Genomic DNA, 9,426 nt, shown 5'->3' with positions numbered 1-9,426 from the left:
ATGCACTTAGTGCTTCAGAATCCCCATGAATATAGAAATCAATTATGTGAACAGGTACAACCAAGTAAGTGGGTTTCATGCTCACTGGGGTATCACAATATTTAAATTTGATAAATTTAATCCCCAAATGTACCTTCAGATACAACAATAAGTTAATATACGTTTATAAAACTGCAAATGTAGAAATCAAGGCCTGGAAAGTAATTAAGATTGCTTTTTAGCAAATTCATAAAATGATTTCAGGTCCATGCAAGATTCTTTCTGCAAAGGGAAACAGCAGAGAAGCAAAAAGTAGACTGACACATTTTCACCAATGATACAGCATTTGCTGAAGTGAAATTCTAGAAAAAGTGAAAGCAAAAGTAAATTATTGTTTGTTAGAATTAAACCCTTAAAAACTTTTCTATTCAACATAAAAAAAATATTTGATTCATTTTATCAAAATTTTAAGTAAAATTAAATTTAAAAAATTATTTTCTTTAACAGATATAAAAGCATTAATAATCTATCAGGATAGGGTTATGAATATGGTTCACTATGATATTCTTAGGAAGAATAAAGTAGGAGTAAAGATATTAAGAAATCATTGCTTTTACCAATTTTAATATTATTAAATACCTTTTGCTATTTCCTTAATGCTAATAATACCTCTGTATAACTAATATGACAAAATTAATTTTTAAAACTTGAAAAAATATTATGTCAAATGTATAAATAATCCATGAAATATGATTTATTGTCTGACGGTCTCAATGAAATAATACAGTTAAATATATAAAGTTGTATAAACTATGTGACCTTTTAAAGTTTTTTTCTGATAATATCCCATACTACATCATAACTTATCTTTGACTTTCCACTAATAATGACTTGACAGAAGAAAAGAAAGGAAATAGAGGCTACAATCATAAATATCAGGAAAGGGAAACATACAAAGATTATGGCGTATAAGAATTGAAAAAGTATTCAATCTAAAAAAAAAGTAAAAATGTGCAGGTAGACGAAAAACCAGGGAAGATCAATAAAAACAAAAACAAAACAAATTGCATAACATAAACTACAATATGAAAAATGAATGTAAAAGGACTTAAGAGATTAATTGGGATTTCAGAGTAAAAGGACAGATGGCTTGATAATCTAAAGGAAAAAGCTAAAATATATGATTTTAAAATATCTGATGGTCTGATGTTTATGCAATTAGAATTACAGAGATTTAAGGAAAGAAGAATAGAATAGATGTTATCAAAAAAGAACTTCAAAGATTTCACCAAAAAATCTATTAAAATTCACAAACTAATTCAGCAAAGTTACAGAATATAGAACCAACATCCCAAAATCGGTAATATTTTTATGTACCAGTAGTCATTATCTAAATAGAAATGGATAAAGCAATACAATAATTCCAAAATAAAATAAAATTAACTAGGAATCAATTTAGCCAGTAAGGTAGAAAGCTCTTCAGTGGAAAATGATAAAAATTGCTGAAAGAATTTGAAGAAGTCACAAGAGAATGGAAAGATACCTTGTGTTCAAGATACAAGGAATCAATATTGTTAAAATGTCCATTTTACTCAAAGCAATCTATAGCTCAATGCAATCCTTATCAAATATCAATGACGTTCTTTATAGAACAAGGCAAAAACAATCCTAAAACTTGCATCCAATCACAAAATCATCTACACAGATCAAGCCATCTGAGAGAGAGAATTTAAAACAAGGTCTACCTGACTGCCAAATAAAACAAAGTGGTAGTAATCAAAACAGCATAACATATGGAACTAACCCAAACAGGCACATGGACCAATGAACAGAATAGAGGGCCTAAAGTAAATGCATGCACCTACCCCAACTGATTTAACAAGAAATGCTAAGATTATGCACTAGAGAATGGACAGTCTTTTCAATAAATGATGATGGAAAAATTGGATAAGCATCATGTAAAAGAATGAAACTAGAATCCTATCTCACACTTTATAAAAATCAACTCAACATGGATTATTAAATATTTTAACATAAGAACTCTAAAACTATATAACAGCTAGAAAAAACAAACTAAACGGGAAGCATGGCTCCGGGAATTGGAAAGTGGAAGGATTTTTTTGAGGAAAACTGCCAAATGCACAGAAAATGAAAGCAAAATAGGCAATTAAAATATATAAAGTTGTATGAACTACGTGACCTTTTAAAGTATTTTTTTCTGATAATATCCCATACCTCTATTATAACATCTTTAACTTTCCACTAGTAATATAAAATGACTTGACAGAAGAAGAGAGAGGAAATAGAAGGAGACATAAATTTTGTATGTGCAGGAATTAATAGAATATTTAAGCAATTTAAAGAAAAAGCAAAAAATGTGCAGGTAGATGAAAAACTGTGGAATATTAATAAATCCTTAAATAAATTATTAAAATAAAATAAATGGGATTACATTGAATCAAAAGTTTCTGTGCATGCAGCAAAAGGGGAACAACAGAGTGAAGAGGCAACATATAGAGTGAGAGAAAATATTTGCAAGTATAGATCCAACAAAGGGTTAATACCTAGGCTACATGAAAAAAATCCAAAAACTCATTAGGAAAAAGTCTGACATAAATCTATAACTAAAAATACATTTCCCAAAACAAAACAAATGACCAACTGGTATGTGAAAAAATATATTATGTCACTAATTGTCAGAGAAATGTAAATAAAAAAATAAAAGGATATCATCTCCCTCTACTAAGAATGTCTATGATTACAAGGACAAAAGATTAGAATGTTGGAGAGAATGTGGAGGAAATAGAACTCTTGAACATAGTATCTGGGAATGTAAATGAGTATGGTCATTATTGCAGAACAGTGTGGAAGTTCCTCAAAAAATTAAAAATAAAACTACTATAAGATCTAGCAATCCCACTACTGTGTATACATCCAAAGGACATAAAAACAGAATGTCAATGAGATATCTGCACTGTTACGTTTACTGCAGCACTATTTACAATAGCCAATAAGAACATCCTAAGTGTTTCATCAACTGCTGAATGGTGAAGAAAATGTGAAACACCCTGAAATACAGAATTACATATTGTGTACATATTTAAACACTACAAGAAATTCCACAAATATGTAAAATTTTATTTATTTATTTATTCTGCTCACATACCAGGTGTAACTTAGTGATAAAAATGTGCTTTATCAGTGAGCTACATACACGTTCTTTTTATTTTGAGTTTCCTGTGCATCTCGCTAAGTTGCCTAGTCTGGCCTTGAACATGTGATCCTCCTGCCTTAACATCTCAAATTGCTGGGATTACAGGCATGTGCCATTATACCAAGCTATAATTTTATTTTTACATGTCAGTTAAAATAAAATTAAAATGAAGGAGGAAATAATAGATATGTTGAAGGGCTTGAAGAGTTAGAAACCCTTGTTCATTTCAAATAGAACTATAAAATGAGGCAAGCCAATATAGAAATATGAATGTTGGTTCCTCAAAAATAAAACAGAATTTCTAAACAATCTTTTCAGTTGTTATTACATTTTCTCATAAGACCTTTTCCATACCAAGTTGTTCCAAACTAAAGGCTATTAAGGAATGAAGATGTAGGACTAAGTCCTATTTTTCTTTATGTGTCTGAACATCTGACTGGTTTTTCTAGATCTTGTTTAACTGAGGACATAGTTGTGTCTACTTTTCTTGCATTACTGCCATGTTCATGTGATGTAATTCTCTCTTTAACAAACTTCCTTAATATATCCTGCTCCCAAAGCACCAATAAACCTTATAATCTCTTAGATAATATCTTTGTAGTAATGATACACTGTCCTAAATATTAAAAATGATGCATTCCAAAAGTACTGAAAATACTTTGAGTTACTTTCCAAGGAAATGAGAACATCATGAAAAAAATATTTATCCCCCAAAGAGTTACCTGGTTCTGTTTAAGTGTTGTGTTTTTTATAGTTAAAAGGGTAAAAAATACAATGAAAATTTTAACAGAAACAGAATATACCAGTCTAAGCATAAACAACCAACAGGTGAAGCTTTTTCATTACGCTAACCTGAAGATAAGAATTGAAAGCCTAAGCATATTGTCATATGGTTTCTGTGTCTCTGTTTCTGTATCGCTCTGTCTCTTTCTCTCATTTCCTCAGTGTCTCACATGGATGTACACATACATGATCCTAATTGTACTGATATATAGATATGTGTATTAGTTGGTTTAGATATGGAAAAAGTTATTACTTTAGGTATATATAATGTTTTTTAAAACCTCAAATGTGAGTTAGTAAAAGAATGATTATACTATAGGAAAGAAAATGCTTAAGAGACTCTTAAAAAAATAGATGTTTAATGTGTTGTATATATGCATTTGTTCTTGTACTTTTGTTTCTGATACCTCAAGTAAATATTATTTGGTCTAGGGTAATTAAAAATGGATCTGCATCCCTTGTCAGTAGTAAGTTCAGAAGTAGAAAAGTGTTTCAGGTCTAGTTTTTGGCAAAGTTTTGTCCTTTAGAAATGAACTCAGAAGAAGAATCATTTTCTCCCTTTGAGTAATGGTGTATGAGAATTTAGCCTCTACTCTGTGACTACAGTTCAGGGAGATGATGCTACAGAAAATGGCAGAAAACAGAAATAGATTTATAGGGCTTGTAAAGACACTCCTGAGACAATGAATTAACCAAACTTTGCTGTACATATTTAGGGACATCTTATTTGAAAAAAAAATTACATTTTATTCCTTGAATTTCCTACTGTTCTTTATTGAAATGGTCCTAACAAGTGCATTCAGTTGAACAGCATTTGAAATATGTGGTTGTAAATTTGACTCACTTGAGGTACTTTAAAACAAAAACGACAAAGAAAATGTCCAAAAATGCCAATTTCCATCTGCAATAAAGGAAGTTATAATCTCTATCAGTGATTTGAAGTTCTCTTGAATGCATGAATATTTTCTCATTAAATTATTTTATTGCATTCAATTAATTATATGCACATTTAAATTATCACTATTTCTAGAATCAAGGCATTACAGAACATCTCATTTACCTTTAAATTTCTCTTTGTCTCAGCATATTATCCCATTTTATTTAAATATTTAAAACAACTTATCTCCTTTTCCTCAGAAAGAATCTATAAGTAGATTTTTTTATGTGTTCTCTGCAGAATCTGTAAATAGTAGTGGCAATTTCAACACAGCTACAAATTAAGCAATAGTATAATTTTTAGTATCCTCACACTTAGGTTGTTTATTCATTTATATATGTTAAAGTCTTGAAACATTTTCATCACATTTCGAATTTGTGTATTTATTCATTTAAACTCATTATACAATGTTTCAAGACTCATAAAGTTATACAAATAATACTGCCATTAATAAGTAATATATGCCACTCAAAACATCAGGGGGCGTGGCGTACGCGGGGGCGCGGTCCTGGCGGTGACTGCCGGGGAAGTGGCGGCGTGGCCGGGCGCCAGCGGGCCATGCGTGGGGTTTGGGGGCAGCGAGCTCCAGCCTTGGGACGGCTGCCGTGAGCGTTCGCTGGCATCAGTGTCCTGGACGCGGGATGGAGCGTCGCGGTGAGTGTAGAACAGCAGTGCTCGCTCTGGCGACTGACGGGGGTTCGGGACTGCAGCGCCACCGCCGGCCAGTTGCCCTCCGGGTCGGGGAAGCCGTGCGGTGCCGGGAGGAGGCGGCTGCGGGCGGGCGGGGCGGGGTCCTGAGGAGGTTAGGACCCTGGCAATGCGCGCACATGAGCGAGGCGGTCGCGAACCTTGCTGAGCAGCCGAGTGGGGTGACTCCGCGGGAGCCGTGGGCGAGATTTGCGGGCGGACTTTCCTCCTCATCTAGGTCTCCCCACCCAGCGTTCACAGTTTCTTTCCGTTTTCTAGCCGGTCGCGTTCATCGCCTCCCTGCGGAGTTCGGGGGCTCTTTTACTTTTACTCCTGGGTTTCCTTACCGGGATCTTCACGTCCGTGTCTCCCACTGGAATCTTTTTTGGAAGTTTGGTGAAGTTTCCTGAAATTTCAGTCTGACTAGTACAAGGCCGAGGATTTCAGTTTTTCTGTTAAATGAGAGGGTGATTGCTCACAAACAGAAAAAGGCAAAGAGAAAACGCATTTGGTTTTCAGGCCATCTCTACTGATGTTACAGCTTCTGAAATGGGACAGAAATTGGTAAACTCTAACTTCATTTTAATCCGGACTACATCCAGGAGTTGGTGAATGATATCAGGAAGTTCTCCCCTATGTTGCTGTATTTGAAAGAAGCTATTCTTTCAGGTTGTTTTAAAAAAGTCATTCATATATAAGCATCAGAACCTCAATTCTGTTGATCTTAAAAATGCTACAGAAATGCTTACTGCAAAAGTGAAAGTTGTGAATTTACAGAAGTTAATGAATAAAACAAAAATGGAAGTGTTTTTCTTCCATTGAAACTTTGGTATTTACCTTTGGGAATAGCTTTACAAACTTCCTTATGGGAGATGTAGGCAATGATTCATCCTTACAACTGCCTGTTTCTCAGAAAAATAATTTTAACATTTCTGAGGGCTCAGTCGAGTTAACCAAAGAAAAACGAAATTTTTCTCCTAAAATATTAGACCGTGTGCTGTTAAGAACACTGACTCTGTTGAATTGACCTTGTCATATGCTAAAACAAGGTCAAAATATACAAAGAATATAGTGTTGTGATGGGCTGACAGATCTGACTCCATGAGAATGTTATAGGCCAGACTCTAAGGGAAATGACTAAACAGACTCCATTTTGCTCGGAGAGTCCATGTTATGTAGGAAATAAGCTTCTCCCATGGGAACACCCAGCCTCTGTACCCATCATCAGTTACTTAGTGTGACCTGTTTAACAATACAGAATGACAATCCCTATGTAAAGAAAAAGTACTCTCTTGATTCCTATTGCTCCTAAACAATGTACCATGAACAGTGATTGTGTGGATGTTAGTAACCATTCTTTAGTTTGTACCTAGGTAAGGGTCATTTTGACCCACTTCCCCCTCTGTTGATGATCTCATGATGTTAGTTTGTAATTTCAAATCATAGCAACAGACACTTATGATTGATGTTATTTTTGGTATAAGAATCCCTACAACCCTATGGTCAGGGCTGTTCTCCCAATAGCCATTTTTGGGGCATTGTGTGAGACAGTCAGCTGGCCAGCTTAATAAACACTCAAATTTGGACTTCTCAGTGGTGATGGGTCTGTTCTTAAGTTGTGCCCCATAATAGTGTCATGGGTTTAAAAAAAGCTTAACTTGGAATTGGAGTCCACCCGAAATATTGTAAAGTTGACAGAGGCAACTAGAGTTAACTTTGGACTACAGGAGTTTATGCCAACTACAGTTTTCTATTTCAGTGCTCTCTTCAATCACATAAAAAATAGTCACCTTTTACAACAATTTCAGCTCTCCAAGCCAACAAATTTGTACGGTCTTTACTGGGGGGAAAATGAAATAGAAAAATAAAGGAACTTTGGAACAGGAACAAAATAAAGTGCTCGAAACAGAAACTTCTCTTGATGCAACATCAAGATGGATATGAAAAATCAAAATCTTCCATGTTTTTGTGCAGAGGAGGAGCACCAGTGCTCAAGTGGTAGATTAGCAAAAAATCTCAATAAGCCATTAGAAAAAAAACGAAGGTTGGAAGAAAAAGCTCTTCAAAAAGTAGAAGCAGCAAATGAACTCTACAAAGTTTGTGTAACAAATGTTGAAGAAAGACGAAATGATCTTGAAAATACCAAAAGAGAAATTTTAACACAATTCAGGACACTTGTTTTCTAGTATGATCTTACCCTTAAAGCTGTAACAGTTAACCTCTTTCAGATGCAGCAACTGCAGGCTACCTCCCTTGCCTTGAGTTCACAGTTTCTCTCTGGTAATGCCAAACTTCATGATCCAGGCCAAGCGTACAGTGAATTTGTGAAGGCCTTAAATTCAACTGAAGAAGAAAAAGTTGATGGGAATGTACATAAACCATTAACGAATAGTTCCCAGACATCTAGATATGGCCCTGTTAACTCTATAGAGGATGTTGTGTGCCTTCCTGACAGTTGTAATAAAATTGAAGAGGACAGATGCTCTAACAGTGCAGACCTAACTGGTTTTTCTTTCATACGATCAGGGGCATTTGGGATGGTTAGTGACTCAGAGTACTAGAGGGAGCAGTGAATCTAGATCTTGGATTCAGAATCTGTAAGTCCAGGAGAATTTCATCAAAAACTTCCACAAACTCCATTCAGTGGAACCATGTCTTCTGCAGATGATTTAGATGAAAGAAAGCTACCTTCCCCTTCAGAAGCTGAACCCAATTCCCTTGGAGAATTTAAGAAGACATTAACGTCAAAAGCAGCTGTCACTCATAAGTTCCGAAAATTGAGATTTCCCCACAAAATGCAGGTTGTGAAGGCATTATAGTATTCCAAGGTATTGAATGTGAAGAGTATCTCCTTGTTTGTCATCAAAAATGTTTGGAAAACTTAATCATTATCTGTGGTCATCAGAAACTCCTGGGAAAAATACACTTATTTGGAGCTCAATTCACACAAGTTGCAAAAAAGGAACCAGATGGCATTCCTTTTATTCTCCAAATATGTGCCTCAGAGATTGAAAATAGAGCCTTGTGTTTACAGGGAATTTATCATGTTAGTGGAAACAAAACAAAAACTGAAAAACTGTGTCAAGCTTTGGAGAATGAATGCACTTAGTAGACATTTCAACATTTGATTCACATGACATTTGTGGGATCTTAAAATTATACCTTGACAGCTCCCAGAAACATTTATTTTATTCTGATTATATAAGGAATTTACAGGCCTTGCAAAAGAGATCCAACATGTTAATGAAGAACAAGAAACCAAAAAGGATAACCCGGGGGACAAAAAATGTCCAGATATGGGTATAGAAATAAACCAAATTCTTCTAAAAAGCAAGGACCTTCTAAGACAATTGCCAACATCAAATTTTAACAGTCTTCATTACCTCATTGCACATCTTAAGCGGGTAGTAGATCATGCAGAAGAAAATAAGATGAACTCCAAAAATTTGAGAATTTGGACTCAGTCTCATTAGGACAAGGCTCACAACCACTCCTGTCACCACCTCATCCCTTGCTAAATATTCAAATTAGGCATTGTTGGTAGAGTTCCTCATTACTTACTCACAGAAGATCTTCAATGGGTCCCTACAGCCTCAAGATGTTATGTGTAGTGCAGGTGGCATTACACCTAGGGTTGATCAAAACTGTCCTTCAAAACCTCTGTTATCAGAAGAAAGAAACTCAGAACATTCCATGAAGCCACTATATTTTTCTTCAAAGGAAGATATCCGCATTGCAGATAATGAAAGCAAAAATTTTGAATTAGCTACATCATTTGAGGTGTCAGAACACAATCAAAATGCATTGGAAAAATGTGATGCATGTC

At 34.8% G+C, this 9,426-nt stretch overlaps 1 pseudogene across 1 annotated transcript; it reads left to right on the top strand.

Annotated features, from left to right (window-relative positions):
• Window positions 1-7,570: 7,570 nt before the first annotated feature.
• LOC306669785 (rho GTPase-activating protein 29-like) lies at window positions 7,571-9,073 on the top strand (annotated as a pseudogene). The gene has a single exon. The product of its transcript is annotated as a rho GTPase-activating protein 29-like (transcript).
• The last annotated feature ends 353 nt before the right edge of the window (window positions 9,074-9,426 follow it).

The sequence above is a fragment of the Sciurus vulgaris genome (assembly GCF_902686455.1).
Source record: "Sciurus vulgaris genome assembly, chromosome: 9".
NCBI classification, from domain to species: Eukaryota; Metazoa; Chordata; class Mammalia; order Rodentia; family Sciuridae; genus Sciurus; species Sciurus vulgaris.
Note: the sequence above shows the minus strand (reverse complement) of the source record. Positions and strands in the feature narration are given on the sequence as shown.